Source organism: Pelodiscus sinensis, unplaced genomic scaffold, assembly GCF_049634645.1.
Source record: "Pelodiscus sinensis isolate JC-2024 unplaced genomic scaffold, ASM4963464v1 ctg34, whole genome shotgun sequence".
Taxonomy (NCBI): domain Eukaryota; kingdom Metazoa; phylum Chordata; order Testudines; family Trionychidae; genus Pelodiscus; species Pelodiscus sinensis.
Genome location: NW_027465849.1, coordinates 8321494 through 8347451, shown reverse-complemented (window position 1 = coordinate 8347451; position 25958 = coordinate 8321494). Strand labels below are relative to the sequence as shown.

The following is a 25958-nucleotide window of genomic DNA, read 5'->3' as shown; positions in this document are numbered from 1 at the left end:
ACCGACGCCGGTCAGGGATGATCGAGATGGTGCTGGGTCCAGTGGGAGGGTAGAGGACGGGACTCAATGACCTCTCGAGATCCCTTCCTGGTGTAGTGTGCTATAGTTCTATGTTCTTATGTAGGAAGCAGTGATATTCCCATGTGTGGGAAGATCATGAGTGTGGAAGGCCTGTCCTGGCTCCGACCTAGTAGCCTTTGACTTCCAATTTTGTGCTCTCCGTGGCATGCTGCAGCTTCCGGAGCACACAACGCCAGAGGTTTCTATTTCAGACAGTGCCGTGTCATTTCTAATACGCAGTCTCATTCAACAGTGAGCGTTTCTAACTCTGCCCACACAACACACAATGGCATCTTTCCCCCTTTATAAAAAAAATAACATATACTTTTTGGTAGACAAAAGCCAGGAAATTATGGATTTCTTGCTACCAGGGGGGCATTAAAGTTAATACCATATACACTGAGAAAAATACTACATACGCATAAAATGGATGAATTATGGTTGCTGCGGGAACCCGGCCTCTGAGTTGCCTCGCTTACGTGCTTTTAAAATCTCAACCGTGCAGTTTCCGTTATGTAGACGTTTGCATTTAATTTGCGCAAACTAAGGAAATGACACCCACTGATTTACTCTCTAAGGGCACGTCTGCACTCGGAAACTATTTCAAAAGAACTAAAATTGATTTAATAACTTCCCCAAATAACAAAATTGAAATAGTTTGGCCACACTATGGAGAAGCTGCAAAATGACTCGGTTAATGTGGATGGGGGAGTATTTACTTCAAATTATTCTGGGGAGCCATTATTTCAAAATATCAGCACTGGTGCATCTTCACGACCACTATTTCGAAAGTAGCGTTATTCCCCGAGGAAAGCAGAAGGGCAGATTTTGAAATAAGCAGCCTGCTATTTTGAAATAATGAGCTTGATAGCGTAGAAGCCCCCCTTATAAATTTGAGCTAGGGGGAGTTATTTCGAAATAACTCCCTAGCGTAGATCAGGGCTAAGCTTCGTGTCGTAAATGGGTTCCAGCACTGGGGAAATCAGCAAAGCCAGAAATAAAAATCAGAACATGAAAAGAGATCTTGCGTAGGACACGTGGGAGTATCCAAACAATCAGAACCCAAGTTAGCCGGGCGTGTTAGCAAAGTTCGTTTTCTAGCCAGCAGCCAATCACAATTCTACGTGTAGAAAATTAATGAGAGAACGGTGAAAGACACTACATTCTCACAGACAGGAGAAGCTGATTAAGTCACAGGGTGAAGCTAGGCGGGAAATTAGATGAAATGTTACCCGTCTCGCATTTTTCCAAGTAAATCTCTACAAGCATTTATTTTTTGTTTCCTTATAAATGATCACAATAGGAGGGAAATGGCCAGACATAAAAGCCTCATCATATCAAGCCTGATGCAAGACGGCACCTTTAAAATGCTTCCTTCGCCCTCTTGAATTGAACACACAGAGAAATGCCTTACTGGATGAAGGCTGATCTTGTAGAAGAGCATCTAAGCTGCCTTGTCTCACAATTCATTTCCCTAAATCAAGGGGCAGCTTCCTTGCTGAACAGGAGAATGTGCTCTCTGCTATTTTCTATCATTAAAAGGGCTGAGGAAATTATTTACCAGTTATTAAGTCTGTAGAATCTGGTGCAATTCTAGAGTTATGGATTGCATACCAACACGGCTCTGTTTCATTTCTTGTTTATCACCATCCCCAGTGAGATACACAACACGGAGCGGAATAAAGTCTCACCTGTCTTGTGAACCCTTCCAAGCAGCACAAAAGATCCCAAATGCACATCTGTGGCCAGCAGGAAATGTAAATGTTACATTTTTTAATTTAAAAAAAAAAAAAAAAAAAGCCTAGATATTCTAGCAATTGCTAAAGGTGATTACAGGCTTCATTTTTTAACGTGATCCTTGAATATTGAGAATTAAATGGAAGCGACAAGTTGAACCTCTCTAGTCCGGCACATGCCGAACCAGAGAAGTCGCTGGTCGATGGGAGGTCAATAGTGTCTAGCAGTATTACCAACACTTCCACTGCTTGCTGGGCTCTTAGAAAACATGTCGGGGTAAATTAGAGTTAAATCACAATATAGAACACTGAGAATCAGGCCCGCTGGCCGTAAACAAACTTTGTGGGACTGCAGGAAAGTTGGCCACACCCATGACAAGTGGACATCCGGCTCACTCAAATCATTCCGGACCATGGATATTGCAGGACCCGAGTGTGCCGGATTAGAGAGGTCGAACCTGTATTTGTTTAAATCACCTTCAATTTCTTTTGGCAGCTCCAGAAAAAAGATGAACGCGAAAGACAGAGAGAGATCTCATCTGTGCAGTGGGATACTGAGCCATTGGGACTAGAATCCTTTGTAGCGCACACACAGCAGAGACTACACACTGGCAGGTTGCACTGAAATACAGCCGGGCTTGCGTTGTAGGTTTCATCTGCCTCTATCATCTTCCCACTGCACTTTGTCTCGGGCCTGCTGCCAGCTCTCAAATTCCACTATTCGATGCTTCGCTGCCTCTGAGTTTCCTGGTAGAAAAATGAACAAATGAAAACCTGCTTCCTTTTAGCGTGCGCTATGAAAAACTCCTAGTTCCATCGGCCAGGAGATAGCTCAGCCTTTCGACCCCAAGTTTCTTCTGCATTTCATTGGCTGGGAACTTGCTTCTGAGGCGTAGCCTCGTCTGTAGTGCAGGAAGCTGCCTTAGCCTCCCCCCCACGGGAGCTGCTCCAGGTCAGCCCCTCCTGCCCCAGCCCTGCCCCCCCAAAGCCGGAGTCCCCTCCTGTACCCCAGAGCTCCATCCTCAGCCCTACCCTGGAGCCTGCACTCACATTCTGTTGGGTCGCGGTGCCCACCGTTTTCTTCAACTGAGCAACGAGAAAAAAAGTTTGAAACCCTCTGGGCTAGAAGCAGCGTTTTCCGGCTAGCAAATAAGAGACCCTCTGTTGCGGAACGTGCCAGTGTTTGTGCTGATGGCCCTGGATTCGAACCCTGCACACAGAGGGGACCCCAACATATTAACTTATCCCACGCATCCAGCATATTAGCCAGCCAGCCCCGAGGAAGGAAATCTACCCGGAGCCGACTTCCAAATGCAAGAACGCTTGTCTGCTTCTTTTCCTGCACCGCCCCTCCGACGGCAAACGTTGGACTTTGCGTCTCATCTTCCGTGCCGAAACAGATCGGCGTCGCCACCTGATGCCTTCTGAGGTCTCTGCCCACCCCAAGATTCTCGGATTCTAACCTCTTCAGTGGGATCTGACAGCTTCTGCTGAAATCATAGAATCATAGAATAATAGGACTGGAAGGGACCTTGAGAGGTCATCGAGTCCAGCCCCCCACCCTCAAGGCAGGACCAAGCTCCGTCTACACCATCCCTGACAGATGTCTATCTAACCTGTTCTTAAATATCTCCAGAGAGGGAGATTCCACCACCTCCCTTGGCAATTTATTCCAATATTTGACCACCCTGACAGTTAGGAATTTTTTCCTAATGTCCAATCTAAACCTCCCCTGCTGCACTTTAAGCCCATTACTCCTTGCCCTGTCCTCAGAAACCAAGAGGAACAAATTTTCTCCTTCCTCCTTGTGACACCCTTTTAGATATTTGAAAACCGCTATCATGTCCCCCCTTAATCTTCTTTTTTCCAAACTAAACAAGCCCAGTTCATGAAGCCTGGCTTCACAGGTCATGTTCTCTAGACCTTTAATCATTCTTGTCGCTCTTCTCTGTACCCTTTCCAATTTCTCCACATCTTTCTTGAAATGTGGCGCCCAGAACTGGACACAGTACTCCAGCTGAGGCCTAACTAGTGCAGAGTAGAGCGGCAGAATGACTTCACGAGTTTTGCTTACAACACACCTGTTGATACAACCTAGAATCATATTTGCTTTTTTTGCAACAGCATCACACTGTTGACTCATATTCAACTTGTGGTCCACTATGACCCCTAGATCCCTTTCCGCCATGCTCCTTCCTAGACAGTCGCTTCCCATCTTGTATGTATGGAACTGATTGTTCCTTCCTAAGTGGAGCACTTTGCATTTCTCTTTATTAAACCTCATCCTGTTTACTCTGACCATTTCTCTAACTTGCTAAGGTCATTTTGAATTATGTCCCTATCCTCCAAAGAAGTGGCAACCCCACCCAGTTTGGTATCATCTGCAAACTTAATAAGCGTACTCTCTATCCCAATATCTACATCATATCTAAATCGCTCACTGCGGCTTCCACGGATCAGAGCAACACAACGTATTTCCCATGGGGTGGCTCTGGAGAGCTGCAGGTGGCGGGAGGCAAGGCCAAACTTCCCATCCCCCCACGAAAGACACAGTGGGACATGAGGCACAAGGGGTCAGGCCAAGCGTCTCGGACTTCCTATGTAGCCTACATCTCAGCAACCATCTTTTAAAGGCTGGGGCACAGGCATGTGTGTGGCCCGACCCTCACATCTGCAGCCCCCCAAAACCCGTATCTGCCCTTCAGAGGGCTTTTGGTTTGTCTCTAGCAGCTGCTGTTCAGATTTTCGATCCTTGAGCCCCTTTGGCAGAGATGTAGTAACGAACAGCTCTCCTAGCCAACACTTCTCTGTCTCCTGGCTGATGTGCCACATTAATTACTGCGACACACACAAGAGCTGCTGAATTCTTCCAGATGCACTTTCACTACAGGCAGAACCTCTCTAGTCCGGCATCCTCAGGACCTGACTGGTGCCGGACCAAGGGAGTCAATATTGTCTAGCAGCGCTACCAATACTTCCACTGCTTTCTGGGCTCTGAGAAGACATAGAGGGGTACATTAGAGCCAAACAATGGCACAGAACACAGAGCCAGGTCTGGGGGCTGCAAACAAACTTTGCGGGACCGCGGGAAACTTGGCCACATCCATGACAAGTGGACATCTGGCTAACTGAAATCATGCCGGACCATGGATGTTGCTAGACCAGAGAGTGCTGGATTAGGGAGGTTCAATCTGTACTAACAATTATTTCTGCAGTAGCTAGTTTTATCTCTTACAGGCTCCTTAAAAAGATCTGAGGATACATAGACAGGCATATGGTTACATATCATGCTAGACTACAGTTTTGATTGGGACACTATTATATTTACAGATGCCACGAATGAATGAGCACAAAAAATAAGGGAAACTCCCATCGCTGACTTGGAAGCTAGGGTTCATGGCAGAACACATTTCATAATCACAAAGCCACACTCCTGATACCAGAGAAAGGCTGGAGAGAAAACGACATTGTTTTTCAGTTGCAGCTTCCTGTACGTAGAAGACGGCTGAGTCTTGGGAAAGGAATGACATAATATTGTGTCTTAGTGTGCACCAGAGCAGTATTATTGATACATGGGTGGCCCGAGATGTTTCTGTTTGGTGACTGGGTTTGACGGTACTGTTTACAATCCTCTTTGGAGTCTGAAATCTTCCTTTCACAGCTAGGTCTCTAGGATGACTGGCACTGAACGTGTGTGTGTGTGTGTGTGTGTGTGTGTGTGTGTGTGTGTAGCTGCCCCGCAGCTCTACCTCCACCCACCCACCACGTGTGCTACTGTGATCAGCACCCCTACAACCTCTAAACATCTCAGTACGTTGCTTCACTCGAAGGTCTCCCTTGAATCCACTTGCAAAGTGAATATCGATGGGCAGAGAGAAATAGTGAATTCTCGGTTAACGATCACCAGAAAAGAAAGGAGAAAGAAAACAAGAAAGGGAGGCATTGGTGAATCTCCTTCTGTGGTGAGAAGAAGATTCACCAATGCCTCCCTTTCTTGTTTTCTTTCTCTTTTCTTTTCTGGCAAACGGTAATAGAGAATTCACTATTTCAGTCTTGGTGCTCTGTGCTGTAACTTGTACATTCCTCTCCCGACCCAACAGTCAAAATAAGTAATCACAGGACCTTCTGAGACCTTGAAGATAAAAGGACACTGACCCCCTTCCATCAACATCCCTCATTAGAAGCAACAAGGCCTAAGGTGATAACCTTTTCTGACTTACCTGTTCTTAAAGCAAGCACATGCCTGTAATTAGCATGGAGAGTGGAGTGAAAAGTGCTATTTATAAACTCGAAAACTCCAGCCGTGAAGGCTGAGAAGTCAAAGGATATATGTTCTCCCTTCTGGTCATCCAATATCACGACAGAAATATGAGGGGAGAGAAAGAATCAGATCCTCGTTCTAATATTTCCAAACGCAAACCGTGTTACGATAGAATTAACAGGGGAGCAGTAAGACCTGTCTCACAAGAGATTAACTGCCTGGAAGGGGAAAGGAGTCTACAGTGAACAATGAGATAAAATTAAGAAAACAACATTTAGGCAGCACATCAAAGGAAACTTTCTTCTGATAAGATCAGTTGTGCTTGGAGTGATTTAAAACTGGGAGAAGGAAAGTTCTCGCAGCGGACTGCAGAAAGTAAAACTGGGTGTCATGGAAGGACAAATGGCTCTTGATTTTCTCTGGCTCGAATTTCGATGGCAGTGTGACTGAGTGGACCTCCGTGCTGGAGGCTGGCGGCCTTGTGGCACCCTGCCCCAGGGAAAAGAGCAGAAGAGAGGTCCTCCAGGCAAGCTAGAGTGGCTGCTTCTGCTGCAGCCAATCAGGGCCCAGCAAGCTGGTATAAAGAAGCTGCTGGAGCTCAAGCCAGCCAGACCAAGGGACTGACTGAAAAGACAGCAGCACCTCGGACAGCTCCGTGCGTGAGCCGGATTTCAGATCTGGCTGTGGTGGACTACGGCAAACTGCAGAACCCTGGACAGGGAACTGTGAGACCTTGACCATGAAGCCCTAAGAGAGAGGACTGGACTGAGCAGCGACTTGGGGAGATGGCCCAGAGAGCTAGGTCGCAGTAGACAGCAGGGAGACTTAGGGACACTTATCTTGCTGGTAAAGCTCTAGTTGCTCTATGATCGTCCTTCTCATGCAACCTACTCAAGAGGTGTTTCCCCACTAATATTCCATAATAGAAAACCCTAGAAACCCATAGACTCAAGGATGAAAGTCCAAGGCTGGTCATGCACATCTGGGCAGCTCAAATCCCCTTCTAATGGCTCCTGGATAGGAGAGCCTGCCAGTAAGTCTACCACTTAGTACTAGAGCTTGAAAACAAGAGCCAGAAAATCACGTGACCCATCGGGCGACTGCCAGATGGGACTTTTCTTTCGTCAGTACAAACCAAGTATGAAGAGCAGTGACTACAACGGTATCACGATGCAGATGCATTCTCCTAAGAGCCGGGTCAGCGAGAAAAAGGACCATCGACACGCAAAATTGCCAAAAGCGAGGGACGGGCCCAACCCATTTTCTGCCTCCCACTATCAACATCGCATGGCCACATTTCTCCGTCAAGCCAAGCTGGTCACCTACCACAACTGCTATTGTTTCTGCACACTGGGACGGTTTGTTCCCGTGCCTGCAATAAGGCTTCTTTAAAATATACCCACAAGTTGCCTAGGGAGGCTGTGGAATCTCCATCTCTGGAGATATTTAAGAGCAGATAAGATAGTTATCTATCAGGGACGGTGTAGACGGCACTGGATCCTGCCGTGAGGGCAGGGGACTAGACTTGATGACCTCTAAAGGTCCCTTCCAGTTCTAGTGTTCTATGATTCTCGAGTTTCTCTCCATCGGGACGGCAGGTGGATGACCCCACCCCGCTTAGATGCTCATAACCCAATGGAGGGGGATGTTAAGATGGTGTGTGCTGATATTTTAAGAAGGCCCTGGAAGCGAGTGATGTATGTTGATTTCAGGAGAAGGAGGAGCCAAGAGAATTAGACGCTTCACTCTTTACACCACTGTCTTCTTAACATATCAGCACACACCATCTCCACGCCCCCCGTTGGGTTAAAAGCTCACTCAAGCTCAACAGAAAGGGGTCTTTTCAAAACCTGAATGGCAGTTCTCCACAGGAAACATCATGCGTGACTCAGCATGCACGTTTCTACGCCGTCCTAGGGGACATAATGCTGCTGACGGCGTCTTCTTTTGAGAAGCAATTCTGATATATAGCCGGGCTCTCTCCCGCTAATATTTCTGTAGCAATGACACGTGGGATTCGTATAAAATTACATGCAAATAATGAAGTGTCCACCTACTGCTTTAAGGGATTTTCTGTAGCACTTATTACCAGCTCTAATGTTCCCAGGTGCATTTTGTTCCCGGTTTTTTAACCACCCCCAAAATGTTTTACAATTGATGACAGTTAATGACAGTGACAATGAGGCTGGCAGACAATAATTTAATTACAAAGCCTGAAACACCCTAGTGCCTACTATTCAAAGTATAACAAGCATAAAATGGCAGGCGCCCTACGTAGAAAAGCAGGTATGCCATTACCCTGACAAAGAAATGATAGTATTTGTAGACAGTGCATTAACAAAGGAGCAATATCCAAATGGAGAGTTAACTTTGGTTCAGAGGGAGAAAAAGGGAGGATTACGTGGGGAATAGATTTCTTTTCCCATGGGAACACTGGTTTCTTTGCAGAGATTCTTTCTTCTCTTTCAGATACTTTCTAAGCTCATAGATCAGGATTGCGGTGACTGGTCTTTGAACCAAGGACTTCGGGGTATCGGCTATGAATCTAATTTCTACTGCTCCTTTCTGGCTTTCCCCCAAGCACTGAAAGCAAAGTAAGATCACAAATGTGCTTTTGTCCTTGTGCCCTGCAGTTCAGTTTTATGTGATACACAATGAAACTAGGTTTCAATCCTGGGAAACACTAGGATGCCCTGAATTTAGTTCATAAGGTGAAAGAGGCTGTTCGAAATCACATGGCCGACCGTGCCTTTTGGTCTTAAAAGTAGTGTCTCTTTAATATTTGTGTTACAAGGAAGAGGGAGAAAAATTGCTCATCTTGACCTCTGATAGGCCAAGAAGCAATGGGCTTAAATTGCAGTGAGGGAGGTTTAGGTTGGACATTAGGAAAAACTCTCTAACTGTCAGAGTGGCTAAGCACTGGAATAAATTGCCTAGGGAGGTTGTGAATTCTCCATCACTGGAGATATTTAAGAGCAGGCTGGACAGACATCTATCAGGGATGATTTAGATGGTGTTTGGCCCTGCCGTGAAGGCCGGGGACTGGACTTGATGACCTCTCAAGGTCCCTTCCACTTCTAGGGTTCAATGATTCTATGATTATTAAGGGACTATTCAAGTTGATTGGCCTATCTAATCAAGAACTACATGACAGGCCTTGGGTGGAGCCAATCCACATCTGGTGAGTTTTCCGGTGACTCTTTAGACAAGCACAGGAGCAGTGATGGGTATCGGTAAAGAACGGTGCCGTACATGGATTGGTGACTTGCTCTCGTGACAGTATTTTCCCAGAGCGAGAACGATGGAATTTTCCCCACACAGCCGGTGGAGCCCATAGAAGTGCTCCTGGTGACCGGTTTGGTGAACATTACAGCGAAGGATCGCCCGTCTTGGGCTGTACGTAGGCCTGCGTTTAAGCATTTTATCCATAATTGATTCTCTCAGAAGCCTTCCCTAGTAGTCCCTTGTAACAATCCTATCTTGGGACCACACCCATGTATGTAACATTATCACCTACAGCTCTGGTGTCCTACCAATTGTGAAGCCAACTAGCCACACGCAACCGGCCAAATAGCCATGTGTAGCTAGCATGCTGGGTACCAACGCAGACCATCTTAGGCCCTGCAAAAACATTTGTCATCAGCTGCATATTTCTGCTTAGAAACTGTAGGGTAATAAGAAATCGTATTCCACCCCATTAACCAAGCCAACTAGCGTGACTGATAAGGACCCCAGAACGACGACGGTGGGTCAGCTGCAATGTAACCAGGAGCAGAGTCATTGTAGATCTGTGAGATTTTCTGCATCCCCGTCCCGCTTTGTTAATTACATCCGACCGAGTCACTCTGTGCGCTCTACCGTCAGTTAAAGACAGCAATTAAGGGCCAATGTCTACTACAGGGAACTAGAACATAGATGTGAAACATGGCCTTTTGAGCTTTGGGAAAATTAATTCACAGCCAAGGAAAAGGGGCTCGAAATTGCCTCACCTTCAAGATCAGACTCCTCACCTTTGTTCCTTTTCAATGCAGTTCACCGGCTCAGAAAACACTGCGCAAATGAATTATGAGCACGGGCAATCCAATAGTAAATGCAAAGACTTGCATACACTTTAAAAAACCAACAAAACTCTCCTTCCTTCCTTCTCAAGACACCAAGAACCAGAGAGCAAAGCCACTTAAGACCTGTTGCCTCACAGAAAGGAGAAAGAAGAACAAGCTAACAAAAGACCAATGAAGTAAATACGTTGAAGGGTTCAAGAGGCTATGGGATTTACAGTTTCAAATACAAGGAGAGACAAGAAACATGGGGAGTAAATACGCTGAAGTGAGCACGAGTTAAGCTTGGCTACACACGATGGGCCAGTGGTTGTTTTCACGTCCTCGGGATAGCTTGTTTCCCTGCCATTCATCCTTTTCATGCGGCTGTACAACTCACTCAGGCCACGTTTTCGGCTGCAGGAGGGAGGGTGTAGGAGTGGGCTGGGGGTGAGGAAGGGTCCTCATCTCTCTGCCGTCTTTCGTCGACGCCACACCCTTTATAACCCTGTTGCAACAGGAGACATTTCTCTTCCGACTCTAGCCTGCCTGGATATTTAAGGAAAATCAACCAACCAGTCACAAACACCAGCCATGTCGTGCGGAGAATACATTCCCCCCCCCTTTTCTGGGGGGACTCTAGGATGGAACTTGCAGCCTGGTGAGCCAGGCACCCCGGGGCAGATGAGTAGTGTCCCCCAACCCTGGGAAGAGAGAAAAGATCAGTGTCTGTTTCACCGCAAGCTGCCCACCACTGATAAGTCAGGACAACATCATAAGAACATAAAAACATAAGAACGGCCGTACTGGGTCAGACCAAAGGACCTTCTAGCCCAGTATCCTGTCTGCCGACAGTGGCCTGCACCAGGTGCCCCAGAGAGGGTGGACCGAAGACAAAGATCAAGCGATTTGTCTCCTGCCATCCCTCTCCAGCCTCTGACAGACAGAGGCCAAGGACACCATTTTATCCCCTGGCTAATAGCCTTTTATGGAGCTAACCTCCATGAAATTATCTAGCTTCTCTTTAAACTCTGTTATAGTCCTAGCCTTCACAGCCTCCTCTGGCAAGGAGTTCCACAGGTTGACAACACGCTGTGTGAAGAAGAACTTTCTTTTATTAGTTTTAAACCTGCTCCCCATCAACACACCAGAACCCCCATCCTGCTACACCTACACACACACACACACGCACACCACAGCCAAAAGCATGTCTGCCCCCCTTTTTCCCATTAGTCGAAGAGGCAAAAAGTAGAGCCATCAAAATAAAATCAATTCTCGTTAAAAGACATCCCCCCCCCCCAAGAACCTGAGTGCAGATTTGCCTTGTGAGGAATGTCAGAAATTAGTCTCATCCCACGGCTCACCTTAAAGGACCTGCCTTTGCTAAGTCAGTATCGAATGAAAACAGGTAAAGAAAGGGATTTGTTCTTTTTAGGCAGGGGTGGGCCGATACCTGACAAGCCCCCATACTGCTGTATTTACCTGCAGCTCCGCGGGTAGGGGGATCACAGATCCCATTGCGGATCGCCGGTCCCTGCCCAAGGCTGTGGCCTTGCCTCCTGGGAGGGGCTTGTGTCGAATGCATTATTATCAAGGATCATTTTCACGTTGGGTCTGGCAGCGTGTCCAGCAGAAATTCAGGGGCTTATCACTCAGCTGCAGGAACATGAACATCCGATTTCTGGTATGTTTCTGGCTAAAGAGCATGGAATAAAGTAGATCATCTAACTCACTCAAACTAGTCACTGATACAGTAATGACTTTTATTCAGTGTCCTTCCCACAAACGACAGGTTGAACCTCTCTCGTCTGGCACCCTGGGACCTGACCGGTGCGGAACCAGACAACCACAGGAGGTCGATAGCGTCTTGCAGCATCACCAACACTTCTACTGCTTCCTAGGCTTGTGGAAGACAGTTAGGAGTAAATTAGAGCTAAACAACAGCCCAGCACACTGAGCCAGGACGAGTGGCTGTCAACAAACTTTATAGGACCGTGGGAAACTTGGCCACACTCATGAAAAGTGGAACATCCGGCTTATTCAAATCACGCTGGACCTCCGATATTTCTGGACTAGAGATTTCTAGACTAGAGAGGTGCAACCTGTGTCACTCACCATGATAGATGAGAGGGAGGAGTCCCCTACAGAACTGGAAAGCTGGGTGCGATATTTAAGCGTGGGAAAAATGAGTTGTTCAAGCACAGTAATGTTTGAGGGGGGTTTTCTGGGGAAGAATGCCACGTAGGAAAAGTCGTTGTTTTTTGTCGGAGGGACTTGGACCTGGAACATGTGGTTCAATATTATATAGCTGTGGTCAGGCGGGCTGCCGGCAGCTGGCGCCCTAGGCAGAATGCACGATCGGCGCTCCCACGCCTCAGGCGGAAAGTGCGATCGGCGCCCCCACCTCCACAGCCCTCAATGGCGTGACATCATCATTGGGCACCCCGTTTAACGCGGCGCCCTAGGCGACGGTCGAGTGGGCCTATACACAAGGGCTGTCCCTGGCCGTGGTGTCCAACATGCTAGCCGCTGGCCTCATCATGGAATCACAGAACCCTAGAACTGGAAGAGACCTCGAGAGGTCATTGAGTCCAGTCCCCTGCCCCAGCCCCCACACACGTGACTATGTGGCCGGGTGAGTGTGGCTAGTTCACTATAGCACACTAGCACTGTTTCACAGCTGGTTGGCCACCACCATGAGATAGTCATTGTAGTCACCATCTCAAGACTATCTTCTAGTTTGAGCAAGCTCTGCTCACTCACTTTCTCCTGACGCAACCGTCCTCGACTTCGCTGCTAGCCACCTTAGTGTTTTACTGGCTTTTGAAAGTGGCGTTATTTAAACCAGCGTGAATAATTCAGCCTTTACGTCACGGCAGCACCCCGATCTCCCAGCCGGGATGGGACATACAACTAGATCTGCCCTCCAAGAGGTCACACTGACTGGAGCAGACAGACAACGGGACAGGGGGATCTCTCAGAGAACCAGCAGAGTGGAGGGGAGGGGAAATGGAAGCCGATACGTGCAGGGAGCCGGCTCCCACAGAGGCAGCAGTGTGGGGGAGGGAGAGGCAGTACACATGGGAAGTGGGTTGCAAGCCAGCTCCTTGCACAAACCGGTTCCACGGAACCACCTCCCACACCATTGCGTGGCTGCCTCTGTATCAGAGGCAGCAGGAGGGGGTCAGGCGGGAGCCGGCACACACAGGGAGCCGGTTTTTAAGCCAGCTCCTGTCTGGCCAGCTTAAAAAATTCAGTAGTTACATCTTTACAAAAATAAACATTTGCTGACATCCCCAGTCCGGACGCTGGTGATGGGGGATATGTGCTCGCCCAGTTGGGACAACTCCCAGAATGCCTCTCACCTCTGTGGAGGGGCGTCCTTCTTCGTGAGGGGGGAGGAGAGAGGAACACAAGGCCGCAATGTCCACTTAATGGCACCCCCAGTTTTGCAATGATTGCGTGGGGTGCTCTGTTACCACAACACTGTGTCAGTGTGATTATATCTGACTGACTTCTCTCAGCTCTCCTGACCTTCAGCTCCCGCATCTGTGGGGGAAGCGGGTCTGTTCTTCCTAGGAGAATGCACAAAAATAGAAACCCATCTGGTTTGAAAAGGGGATCAATAAATCGGTAAGAGCAAACGTAAGCTGCACCTACCATCAAGTTCCAGATCAATGAGGGAGCAAAAGCAAGGCTCAGGCAAAAAGCTGGTCCCTGACAAGGAAAAAAAACATCTTTTCCCTGTGGCTGACTCAAAGGCCTGAAATGTCATTTTCAAAGCTCTGGTTTTCTGGGCCTCTCGGATAAATTCTTCTCTGTTCCCAATAACCTGCCAGCTGGCTTCTTTTCCCCTAGATGCAAAGCAATTTGGCCAGGTTGGCCCGGAAGCACAGGGTAAGCACATAGCATCTCAGCTTGTTTACCATGAGCCAAAGCTTACGACTTTTTATTTGGTCTTTCTAATGACTTGAGAGCTGGATATTGATTTTTGCCTCAAAAAATACTGCAGGTGACGATGAGCGAGCCTTTAAAGGGCCTTTTGCTCAGAGAATCAGAGAATCCGAGGGCGGGCAGAGACTTCAGGAGGCATCGAGTCCAACCCCCTGCCCAAAGCAGGACCAATGCCAACTCAATCAGCCCAGCCAGGGCTTGGTCAAGCCAGGACTTAAAAACCTCCAGGGATGGAGATTCCACCCCCTCCCTCGGGAACCCAGCCCAGCGCTTCCCCACCCGCCTCAGGAAATAGTTTTTCCTAATCTCCAACCCCAACCTAGACCTCCCCCACTGAAACTTGAGACCGTTGCTCCTCGTTCTACCACCTGCCCCACTGAGAACAGCCTCTCTCCATCCTCTTTGGACCCCCCTGCAGGGAGTTGCAGGCTGCTCTCAAATCCCCCCTCACTCTTCTCTTCTGCAGACTGAACAAGCCCCAATCCCTCGGCCTCCCCTCATAAGTCTCCAGCCCCTGAATCATTTTGGTTGTCGTCCGCTGGACCCGCTCCAATTTGTCGACATCCGTTCTGTAATGTGAGCCCCAGAATTGGACGCCATACTCCAGATGTGGCCTTGCCAGTGCCGAATAAAGGGGAATGGTCCCCCTTGTCTGGAGAAGCCAAGGGGAACGCGAGCTGTAACGATCCACAGACCCCCCCCAGGTTTCTGAGATTCTGTTCCCACAGAAATTCATCACACTTCTCTCCTTCTCTCCTCCAGAGCATGGGTGCGAATTAATATATTTACACATGTCAACATGTACCTGTGGCCACCCAGTGCGGGGAGGCACGCAACGGAGGGGAAGGAGCCGAAAGGAAGAAACAGATGGAGACGGGGAAAAACTCCTTGGAATGATTCAGTATAAAAGGCAGACGGCCTCTCTCCATTCTCTTTGGAACCCCCTTCAAGAAATTGAAGGCTGCTCTCAAATCCCCCCTCGCTCTTCTCTTCTGCAGACTGAACAAGCCCCAATCCCTCAGCCTCTCCTCGTAGGTCATGTGCTCCAGCCCCCGAATCATTTTGGTTGCCCTCTGCTGGGCTCTCTCCACTTTGTTCACACCCTGTCTGTAACGGGGGGCCCAGAATTGGACGTAATACTCCAGATATGGCCTCACCAGTGCTAAACAGAATAATCACTTCTCAGATCTGCTGGCCATGCTCCTACTAATGCAGCCCAATATGCCATTCATCTTCTTGGCTACAAGGGCGCCCTGTTGACTCATCTCCAGCTTCTCGTCCACTACAATCCCCCGGCCGTTTTCTACCGAACAGCTGCTTAGCCAGTCGGTCCCCAGCCTGTAACAATGCTTGGGATTCTGCACTTGTCCTTGTTGAACTTCATCAGATTCCTTTTGGCCCAATCCTCCCCTTTGACTAGGTAACTCTGGACCCTACCCTCCAGCGTCTCTCCCATAGTTAAATGGTATAAGTGGGTTCCATCAGGATATTGTGCCTTATAGGGCAGTTCTATGAGTGTCTATGGTACCAATGTAATGCCAAAGCCACCGCAATGCTCCCGCAGGCCTTACACCAACCAATTCACACCAAAGGCAACCGCGTGAAAATCTTTTGTTTCTTTCATTGGTAATTTGCCTCAATAACCGGGAGGGCAACCGAGAGGTATGTCTGGGCTACGGGAATAAAACTATTTCTCGCCACACCTGGAAAGGCGGCAAGCATGCGCAGAGCAGCCATTGGATCGTAGTAGTGACGGCGGAATGTTTGCTGTGCGATGGCATATTAGCCCGACGATGCATTGCGATGATTAACCCACATTTGCAACACCAACGGGAGCTACATTTTTACAAGACAGTAATCATTGTACCAGACGGCACTGTTGTGCATGAATGCTTCGTTCCAACTCCTTCTGCATTTGTCATCAGACTGTGCGGGTTGAAAGGTGGATCTGCAGACCTACTGTAACACACAAAGTACACTACACATTTTTTGACCAAAACTAGCCTATATTTTCAAAAGAAATTAAGTGATATAGGAAGTTGTTTTGAAATATCGACGTCCACGTTTCCACTTGCCATGCCAGAGATCAATCTTCTGGGGTTCGATTTAATGGGTCTAGTAAAGACCTGCTAAATCGAATGCTGAGAGCATTCTTGGTTGGTACCGGTATGCCTCCCAGTTGTGAGGAGTAAGGGAAGCCAATGGGAGCGTTGGCTCCTGTTGACCTCCACTGAGAAGATAGCACCAAGCTCGGTTTACCGTATGATGGCAACCAAAATGATTCGGGGGCTGGAGCACATGACTGACGAGGAGAGGCTGAGGGATTGGGGCTTGTTTAGTCTGCAGAAGAGAAGAGTGAAGGGGGATTTGTGAGCAGCCTTCAGCTCCCTGCAAAGGGGTTCCAAAGAGGATGGAGAGAAGCTGTTCTCAATAGTGACAGATGGTAGAACAAGGAGCAATGGTCTCAAGTTGCAGTGGGGGAGGTCTAGATTGGGGATTAGGAAAAACGATTTCCCAAGGAGGGTGGGGAAGCACTGGGATGGGTTCCCTAGGGAGGGGGTGGAATCTCCATCCCTAGAGGTGTTTAAGGTCCAACCTGTCTGGAATAATTTAGTTGAGGTTGGTCCTGCTTTGGGCAGGGGGTTGGACTCAATGGCTGTGTCTACACTGGGCCACTTATTCCGGAAAATCAGCCGCTTTTCCGGAATAAGCTGCGAGCTGTCTACACTGGCCCTTGAATTTCCAGAAAAGCAACGACGCTGTACTGTACAAAATCAGCCGCTATTCCGGAAAAACTATTCTGCTCCCGCTCGGGCATAAGTCCTTATTCCGGAACACTGTTCCGGAAAAGGGCCAGCGTAGACAGCCCAGTAGTCTTTTCCGGAAAAAAGCCCCGATCGCGAAAATGACAATCGGGGCTCTTTTCCGGAAAAGCGCGTCTACATTGGCCACATATGCTTTTCCGGAAAAGCAGCCTGCCAATGTAGATGCTCTTTTTCCGGAAATACTTATAATGAAATCTATTCTGTTTTAAGCATTTCCGAAAATTCATGCCAGTGTAGACACAGCCAATGACTCCTGAGGTCTCTTCCAACCCTAGGAGTCTAGGATTCAATGTTGATTCCAGCTACATACCTTTAAGAAAGATGATTTTATTAACAAAACCAAGAGGGATACTTGGTAAAGCATACCTGGATGCAAGGTATTATAGAGGTACCGGGGTGGGGGGAGGAACAGATTAAAGCATAGCATTGCTTCTCTGGGATTCAGCTTTAGATACAGCGTAAGGATGGGGCACATGGACTCAGCAGAGAGGAGTTTAACCAAACAACAAAACAAACCTGCTCCCGTCTAACTAACCATTCCCTGTCTACTCACAACTGTTGCGTCAAGGTTTGGTTCTCCTAGACATGGTTATTGCTGTAAATTTCATTTCTGCCTCCCAGACCCATTCCATCTCTCTCACAGCTCCTGCTGCTGGTCTCACACAAAACAGGCTGAAACAGGCAACCTATTTTTCAATTTAAATCTTCACACTTCCTTCTCATTTGCTCTCCTGGCTCCCTGCCAACACTTCCTGGAATTTTTTTTTTGGGGGGGGGGGGATAGGAGGGGGGAGATTCTCCAAGTTTAACTCTTTGCAGATAGTACCCCTCCCATCCAGCACAACACCCCCTACACACGACTCCACATGCATGATGTTCATACATATCCTCCCAGTGGAACACAACAGGGAAGAAGAACTGAGATCTTCATTTTGTATCTGAAAGGAGCCCATTCAACATACCGAGAAGAAGGACCTCATTCTATGGGTTCATCTTTTCTTGACTGGGAGACTGTTCCATTTACAAGGAACTGGGACCTTCTCGGGCAGCCTCCTCTCCTCACACGGCTCAGAGTCTGACATTCATTGCACACAGAAGACTCAAGTTCCAAATGAACAGACGGGTTCCAAATCAAAACCCCTTTTCCCATTCACGCAGTCAGCCCAACGTGAGACATCACTCACCAGAAACCCAAAGAAATGTGGGCCTGGTACAGATGGAGCACACAGTAAAGTGTCTGATCCCAATACTTGTCTAATTTGTCCATCTTTCTGTTCCAGCATAAGTCCGTACCAGGTGCCCTCCAGCTCAGATGCCTCTAGAGGAGTTCAAAGCTTTAATGATGCTACATAGCTACTCTTTCATTCCTCATCCTTGCCTAGGGAGATTGTGGAATCTCCATCACTGGAGATATTTAAGAGCAGGTTGGACAGACACCTGTCATGGATGGTCTAGATCAGTGGTCTCCTACCTTCTTAAGCAAGAGATCATTTTTTGAATTTAAGAGCAATCCAGGACCCACCTCCAACCCAAACACCCTTGCCCCGCCTCCTTCCCGCCCCTTCTCTGAGGCCCCGCCCCGGCTCACTCCATTCTCCCTTCCTCCCCCATCCTCATTCACTTTTATTAGGCTTTTATCAGGGGGTGGGGGATGCGGACTCTGACTTTGGGCTAAAGGATTTGGAGTGTGGGAGGGATTCTGAGCTGAGCCTGGGCAGGGAGTTGAGGTGAAGGAAGGAGTTCAGGGTGCAGGTTCTGAGAGGGAGTTTGGGTGCAGGGGGACTCAGGACTAAGGCAGCGATTTGGGGAGCAGGAGGGGTTCAGGGCTGGAGTATGGAACACAGGCTTCAGCTGGGCACCGCTTACTGCAGGTAGCTCCTGGGTGGTGCTGCCGGGGACTAAGGCAGGATCACCCGTATCCTGACCCTGCACCACTCCCAAAAGCACCCAGCAAACTCCCTCCATCTCTGCCCCCCAACACTGTGAAGATGGGGTACAGGGTGGAGGGAGGGGCACCCTGATATGAGCACCCCCCTTCTTCTTCCTGTGCCTTGCACAGCAACCAAGAGGCCCAGGGGGTGAGGGTCAGCTCCAAGGCAGAGGGCAGGAGCTACATGACAGTGCTTAGAAGGGCAGATGAAGTGCCGGCACTCGACAGCCTCCCGGCCAAACCTGTCAGGATCCCCTGTCAAAGGCCCCAAGATCTTCCAGTAGATCCCGATCGACTGGTTGGTGACCACTGCTCTAGATCAGTGTTTTTCAACCTTTTTTTTTTTTAAATAAAGTACCCCTTTTTCAAAAGAAAAAAAAGATTAGAAGTACCCCCCGTGCCCACAGTTTTCAGACACACCATTTTTTTTCCTACCATTGCAACACATTTGTTTAAACAACTTAATCGTAGCCAGCAGACGATGAAATTTTTGGGTGTAAAAAGTACACAAACAACAAAGCATTGTAAAACTTAAAAACCAAAATTCAGTTTTCTCCAAATTTCAGTTGCGTTGACATACCCTCCAGATTTCTCTTGAGTACGCCGAAGGGTACTCGTCCCTCTGGTTGAGAAACACTGGTCTACATGGTGCTTGGTCCTGCTGTGAGGGCAGAGGACTAGATTTGATGACCTCTCGAGGTTCCTTTACATTCTAGGGCCCTAGGATTCACAGCCTATGCTGGTTAGATGCTTTAGATGCTTTAATGGTCCAGCAAATGTCTTAGTTTTATTTCTGACCACTGTGCACAGGGCTGCTCACCTTTCAAATGAACATCTCTGCTAGCCGACAAGTGACAGACAATAGTGGGGGACATGCTCCCAAAGCTGAGATTTCTAGCCCTACAATTCCCGTAGCAGCCAAACGCGCAGGTACAACGTCATTTCATATTTCTGATTCCAATACTGTCAAGTTGACTTATTTTCTACCCCCATTTAGTTTCCAGACACGCTATTAAGAGCTCTGTAAACACACAAGCTTCTTGATTTCCGTTGATTTTTTGTTATTCTTTCCAGAAGGTTCCTTCATTTGCATATTTGCAATGGACTACCCCGTCTACCGAAGCTGAGACTCTGAATAGGTTATAACACGTTTCTTTTGAGTGGAAATACAACTTCCCGGTGGTATCATGACACAAAGAGGCATAGGGTTTATCGTTTTCATTTCCTCGAATTCGTTTATCTGCTGATAGTAGAACCTTGTGACATATCCTGATGGAAAGCTTGGGTCTATTTGTCAAACTGGAAGCCCGTGGTATAATGGGTCACCTGTTTAGAACTTGTATACACGTGTTACAAGCCCTTGACCGAAGGCTGTTACAGCTCTAGGTTTCCTTAGTTACCGTTCTTTCACCGTAGAAGAATAATGAGAATAATAAATGTTTCCTTCCCATTTTTATTACATTATCTTCCCTTTCATGCAAGCTTCAGGCTGTTTACTTGGGTCTGCACTGGGGATGTGCATGCATCTGTCACTGAACAATGAATCAACTTTATTTGAGGGGTCTCTCTCTCCATGTTCTACTCCCATGTTTTAGTACAAAGCAGATATTTGCCATGTGCCTCGGTAGCTTCTATATTCAGTCCGAAAATGCCCAGATTGTTGAACCCTGTCTTGATGTTCAAAGCCTTGATGGACACAATAGTGGTGTTCAAGTATCTAAAAGGGCATCACAAGGAGGAGGGAGAAAAATCGTTCTCTTTGGCCTCTGATGATAGGACGAGAAGCAATGGGCTTAAAGTGCAGCAAGGGAGGTTTAGGTTGGACGTTACCCTTCAGGGTGGTTAAACGCTGAAATAAACTGCTTGGGGAGGTTGTGAAATCTCTATCAGTGGAGATATGGAAGAGCGGGTTAGACACCTACAAGGGATGATCTAGACAGTGCTCTGGTCCCGCCCTGAGGGCAGGACACTGGACTTGATGCCTCTCGAGGTTCCTTCCAGTTCTAGGATTCTATGTGATGTGATATTGGAGACAATCTAATGCACTCTTCAGAATATTTTTTCCCTGTATGAATTTCAGAACCAGCGTATCCAGACAGCGCCAGCGAAAAAAAAAAGCTAATAATGTGAGGAACCATTAGGAAAGGAATGGAAAATAAGACAGAACATATCACAAAGCCATTTGATAAGTCTCACACTTGAATACTCATGAGGTTCTTTCCTCTCCATTTCAAAGGAATATACATTAGAACTGGAGGAAGTACGCAGAACTGAAGAACGGTTTGTTCAGTCCGGGAGAGGGACAATTAAGGGGGGGTATGACAAGTCTACTGAGTCATGCCTAGGGTGGAAGAACGGTGTTAGTTACCCCTTCGGATAACACAAAAACCTGGGGCTGCTCAATAAAATCCATAGACAGAACTGTGTTAATGCTTCTTTTGCCTAATTTCCCAGGGCCTGGCTAAAAACACATGCACCTTCTAGATTCTCGTCTCACCTCACAAAGGCACGAAACATGTGGGATCGACAATTAAAGCGACGATGAAATAATGCCTTGAAGCCTTCTCTTGATGGCCATTCCATCACCTTGTTAGCGAGTCTAGTCAAAGGCCCACATATTTTAGCATTACTATTTCCGCCCCGTAACGATTCCGGAAATATTTCTTCTTCTTTCTTTTCATTAAATTAATTATCCTCAGGTAGTTATGGACCATTATTCTGCTGTCCTTTTTGGCATAGGGGTAATGTCCCCCTACCGGTTTATACATAAAGCACATCAAAATACACCGTCTATTTTAAATGTCAAATTCTAATTTAGGACTGATCAGATTATACCGAGAAAGAGCACATTAAAACAGTAATCCCTGATTAATCCTGAGAAATACGTAATCCTTTTCTTTTGCATCACCTGATGTCCCAAGGATCAGCGAGTCTAATTTTCATTAGGAGGTAAATCAAGTTTCCTTATTTGAACAATGGAGGACCAAACACACTTCTTTCCAGTCTACAGCTGAAGAGCAATGTAAGTGTATATAGATTTTAAAAAAAGCACAACTGCTATTCTCGGCACAGCACTTCCACTGCTTGCTGGGCTGTTAGAGGACACTGAGGGGTAAATTAGAGCTAAAGAACAGCCCAGAACCCTGAGAGCCAGGCCTGGTGGCTGTAAACAAACTTTGTGGGACTGTGGGAAACTTGGCCACACCCATGATAAGTGGACATCCGGCTCACTCAAATCATTCTGGATCACGGAGGTTTCCGGACCAGAGAGTTCTGGGCTAGAGAGGCTCTCCCTGAAGCAGACTGTACTATGTGTACAGGTTAAACCTCCTACATTCGGGACTCTTTGGTCCGGGAACATCCATGGTACAGAAGGACCACAGATATTGCTGGACCAGAGAGCCCCAACGTTGGGAGTGTGAGCCAGCTGAGAGCCCAGCGGCAGGGAGAGCCCCTCAGTGGGGCCAGCAGTGGGTAGAGACCTCATCCTGGGGAGCCATGGATGGGCAGGGCAGCGAGAGACTAGCGAGCCCCATCCCTTGGTAGCCAAGGCCAGGCAGGGCAGTAACAGGGTTAGGAGCCCCCGTGGCTCCCTGGCAGCAGTGGGGCTGGGGCAGAGCCAGTCACAGGGAGAGGCAGCAGGATAGGGGGCTGGTGGTAAAAACCTCCCCTAATCCAGCAAATCCTCTCCCAAGTTGCCAGACTAGGGAGGTCCAACCTGTACTCCCAAAGTACCTAGAAGCCTTAAACACGAGCCCCACTGTGCTATGGGCTATGCAAGACAGAACAAAAAGACACTCAGATGCCACTCAGTGGAAGGGGGCAGAGTCCGATCCTTTCAAAACCTCACCTTATAATCCAGTGGGGCATTACGAATGGTGATTATTCCTCCCCTCCGGAGACTCTAGATTACAGAACGTCACGGAAATACTTGGAGAAACCCAGAAAGGAACAATTTTCTCTCCAGCACTTTTGACTTGCCAGCATGAGCCTAGCCTCTCCAAAATTAATCGGATGCGCATTTTTCCTCCCATAAATTGCCATTCATTAGGCCAGACGCTTTTTTAATAATAAAATGCGCCTGATCGGATGTCCCTGGAAGCCATCACGCTACTGTCGACTGGCTAAGACACATTTTGCTGTCTCCATCTCTCCTCCCTCCCCCCATAAATAATTTATGTCCCCGACGAGCTCAGATTTTATGCATCAAAAGGTTTGTTGGTTTTTTAAAGTTGTCCCTGTGGAGGGCGATGCCCGGGGTGGCAGACAAACCAGTTTCAGGAGGGGCTCTCATTTCACAGCAGCGTTTCAGGCCTTTCGGTAACACCGAGACAGTTTCATCAGCTGCATAACAGTGAGTTAGGAGGCATAGACTCCTGGAATCCCAGGCCTGGCAGAGACCTCAGGAGGCACCGAGTCCAGCCCCCTGCCCAAAGCAGGACCTGCCCTGACTCCATCAGCCCAGCCAGGGCTTGGTCAAGCTGGGCAGAGGAGGAGAGTATGGCCAGGCCCTGTGAGGAGCTGGTGGGAGGGAGGGAACCCCCAGACCCCGTGAGGAGCAGCACGGGGGGGGGGGGGGGGGGGGAAATGGCTAGGCCCTATAGGAGACTCACAGCAGGGTGTGTGTGTGTGTGTGTGTGTGTGTGTGTGTGTGTGTGTGTGAAATCTCCTCTGTGTGTGTGTGTGTGTGTGTGTGTGAAATCTCCTCTGTGTGTGTGTGTGTGTGTGTGTGTGAGAAATCTCCTCTGTGTGTGTGTGTGTGTGTGTGTGTGTGTGTGTGTGTGTGTGTGTGTGAGAGAGAGAGAGAGCGAGAGAAATCTCCTGTGTGTGTGTGTGTGTGTGTGTGTGTGTGTGTGTGTGTGTGTGTGTGTGTGAGAGAGAGAGAGAGAGAGAGAGAGTGAGAGAGAGAGAGAAATCTCCTGTGTGGGTGGGGGAGGGGAAGCAGGGGGGCAGGATGGCGACTCCCCAGGTGCCATAACGAGGGGTGGGCAGGCCTTGTAGTTGTGCGGGGGAGAGGGAAACTTACCTGTAGAAGGTGGTCTGGCCAGCAACATGTGAAGCCCCAACATGCTCATTCAGGAATATCCCATCGCTGCCCCCAGTGGTGAGAGTGAGGATCGCGCCCCTCCTCTCTCTGCCCCCTCCCTTTCCATGTGGTGGAAAACAGCCCCATTCCTGTTCCTTCCCGTGTTCCTGGCACAACCGAAGCCTGACCTTGCTTTACGTCAGGGTAAGAGGAAGCTGCTGCATACTGAATTGGGTGGCCCTGGCTCATGCCATTTAGAAATTGTTCCCGAGACAGACAGACAGACATTTCATTTCTAATTTTATATACCGATCATGGTATACTAGCATTTCAGGGACTTGCTCTGACAAAGATCTAGGATCAGATTTTTTTTCTCCCCAATAAAATAGCTTTTTTTCACCCCTCCCCCCCATAAAAACACAACGGTACTGTTCCATTCAACTACAACCTTGCTAGGGCTTGATTACACTTTGTGGAGTCCACCACAGTTCCTCAGGGAAGCGGAAAAATTCCAGTCTTTCCACTTGTAATATAAAGGTACGGCCCTTTGCATTTATTGATACTGTCTTGAATGCTAGGCCAGCCAAGTCCAGTCACTGCATTACTGTTAATTAAATGCTTTGGAGAGCACGCCAGGATGTGAAAAGCATTATGGAAATCCAAGCTGCTCACTGTGATTATTAAGATGCCATCAGAAAATCTGCCTCCTTTTTTATTATGTTCACGTAAAGAAATAAAACCCCTGTGACATTAAGGACAATTAGAGAAGAATAGATTCTTGCAAACTTAAATAGATCCGGTTTTGTCCTTGTCGCAGTGACTTTGACTTTCCACATGTGATCCACAGAGTGTTTCTTCAGATTAGTTCATCAAATGGTTTCTTGCCTGCCGCTCGTGACGAGTCTAAATAACCCTCCGGAGCAGAGTGCTTGCTAAGGGAACAGACCATGTCTTGGGAAGCACACTGACCTATTATTTTACTACCTCCCTGAAATTCTGTGTATGTAGGAACGTGCTCAAGCCAAGTCATCAAAAGGTCTGGGTCCTAGCCTTGACTCTGCCCCTGATTTGTTCTATGACATTGGGGGATCACTTCTAGTCTATCTATAAAATCATGACTGGTGTGGAGAGAGTGAATGAGGCAAAGCTACTGACTTGTTCACATAACAGAAGAATTAGGGGTCACCCAATGAAATGAATAAGTAGAAAGTTTTAAACAAACCAAAGTAAGTTTTTCTTCATGCAGCACACAGTCAACCTGTGGAACTCCTTGCCAGAGGATTCTGTGAAGACCAGGACTTCAACAGGGTTCAAAAAAGAGTGAGATAGATACATGAAGGATTGGTCCATCAATGGTTATTAGCCAAGATTGGCAGAGCTCTGTCAGAAGCTGGGAATGGATGACAGGGGAAGGATCACGGGATGACTCCCCGTTCTGTTCACTCCCTCCGGGGCCCCTGGTGTTGGCCACTGTCAGCAGACAGGATCCTGGGCTAGACGAACCTTGGGTCTGACCCAGTCTGGCTGTTCTGATGCTCATATTCGGGCAAACGGTCTATGCCGGTCAGTGACCTGCATAGAAGCTGCCTGCGCTGTCTCGGTGAGGGTCATGTCAGCGACAGATGCAAAATGTGCAAGTCTTTAATCCTTAAGAGCGGCCCGATTGGGTCAGATCAAAGGTCCATCTTCCCCAGTGCCAGTCCTCCGAGTGGCCAATGACAGGCGCCCCAAAAGGGATGAACAGAACCGGGAATCCCCTAGTGGTCCATCAAGCTTCAAACCCCGAGGATCGGGGCGTGCCCTGATTGGGTTCAAAGTCCCTAAGGGGACCGTCTACTCTAAACCAAACTACCGGCCAACTAGCTACAAAGCCGACTAACAACGGGGAGATGCAACGGCCGACGCTGGAGCAGAGCTGTTCCAACGCACTGTCACTAGCGGCAAGAAGCAACGGAGGGCAGGGGGAGTGTGCAGCGACACTTATACCATGCCAGAGAGGCACCACTCCAGGGGGCGCTAGAGACACACCCCTACGGGAACTGCTAAGGGACAAACTTCCAGCACTGGTGCACCTGGCCTCGCTGTTGTGGAATGGACATGAGCAAGCATTCAAAGAACCAGCCAAGAGT

At 48.1% G+C, this 25958-nt stretch overlaps 1 protein-coding gene across 5 annotated transcripts in view; it reads right to left on the bottom strand.

The window, feature by feature from the left end:
- LOC102451443 (leucine-rich repeat and fibronectin type III domain-containing protein 1-like protein) overlaps positions 1-25958 on the bottom strand; it is a 137667-nt gene that overhangs the window by 47122 nt on the left and 64587 nt on the right. Inside the window, exons 1-3 of one of the 5 annotated variants that reach the window (XM_075915274.1) lie at positions 3091-3228; positions 2274-2543; positions 1752-1799 (exon numbers count right to left, since the gene is read on the bottom strand). The exons of 1 other annotated variant lie outside the window; for it this stretch is intronic. The gene's annotated coding sequence lies outside the window, so the exon portion shown is untranslated. Of the gene's footprint in view, positions 1-1751; positions 1800-2273; positions 2544-2846; positions 2976-3090; positions 3229-25958 lie in introns of those variants that run through there. 3 more of the 5 variants (XM_075915271.1, XM_075915273.1, XM_075915272.1) reach the window with 3 other exon arrangements.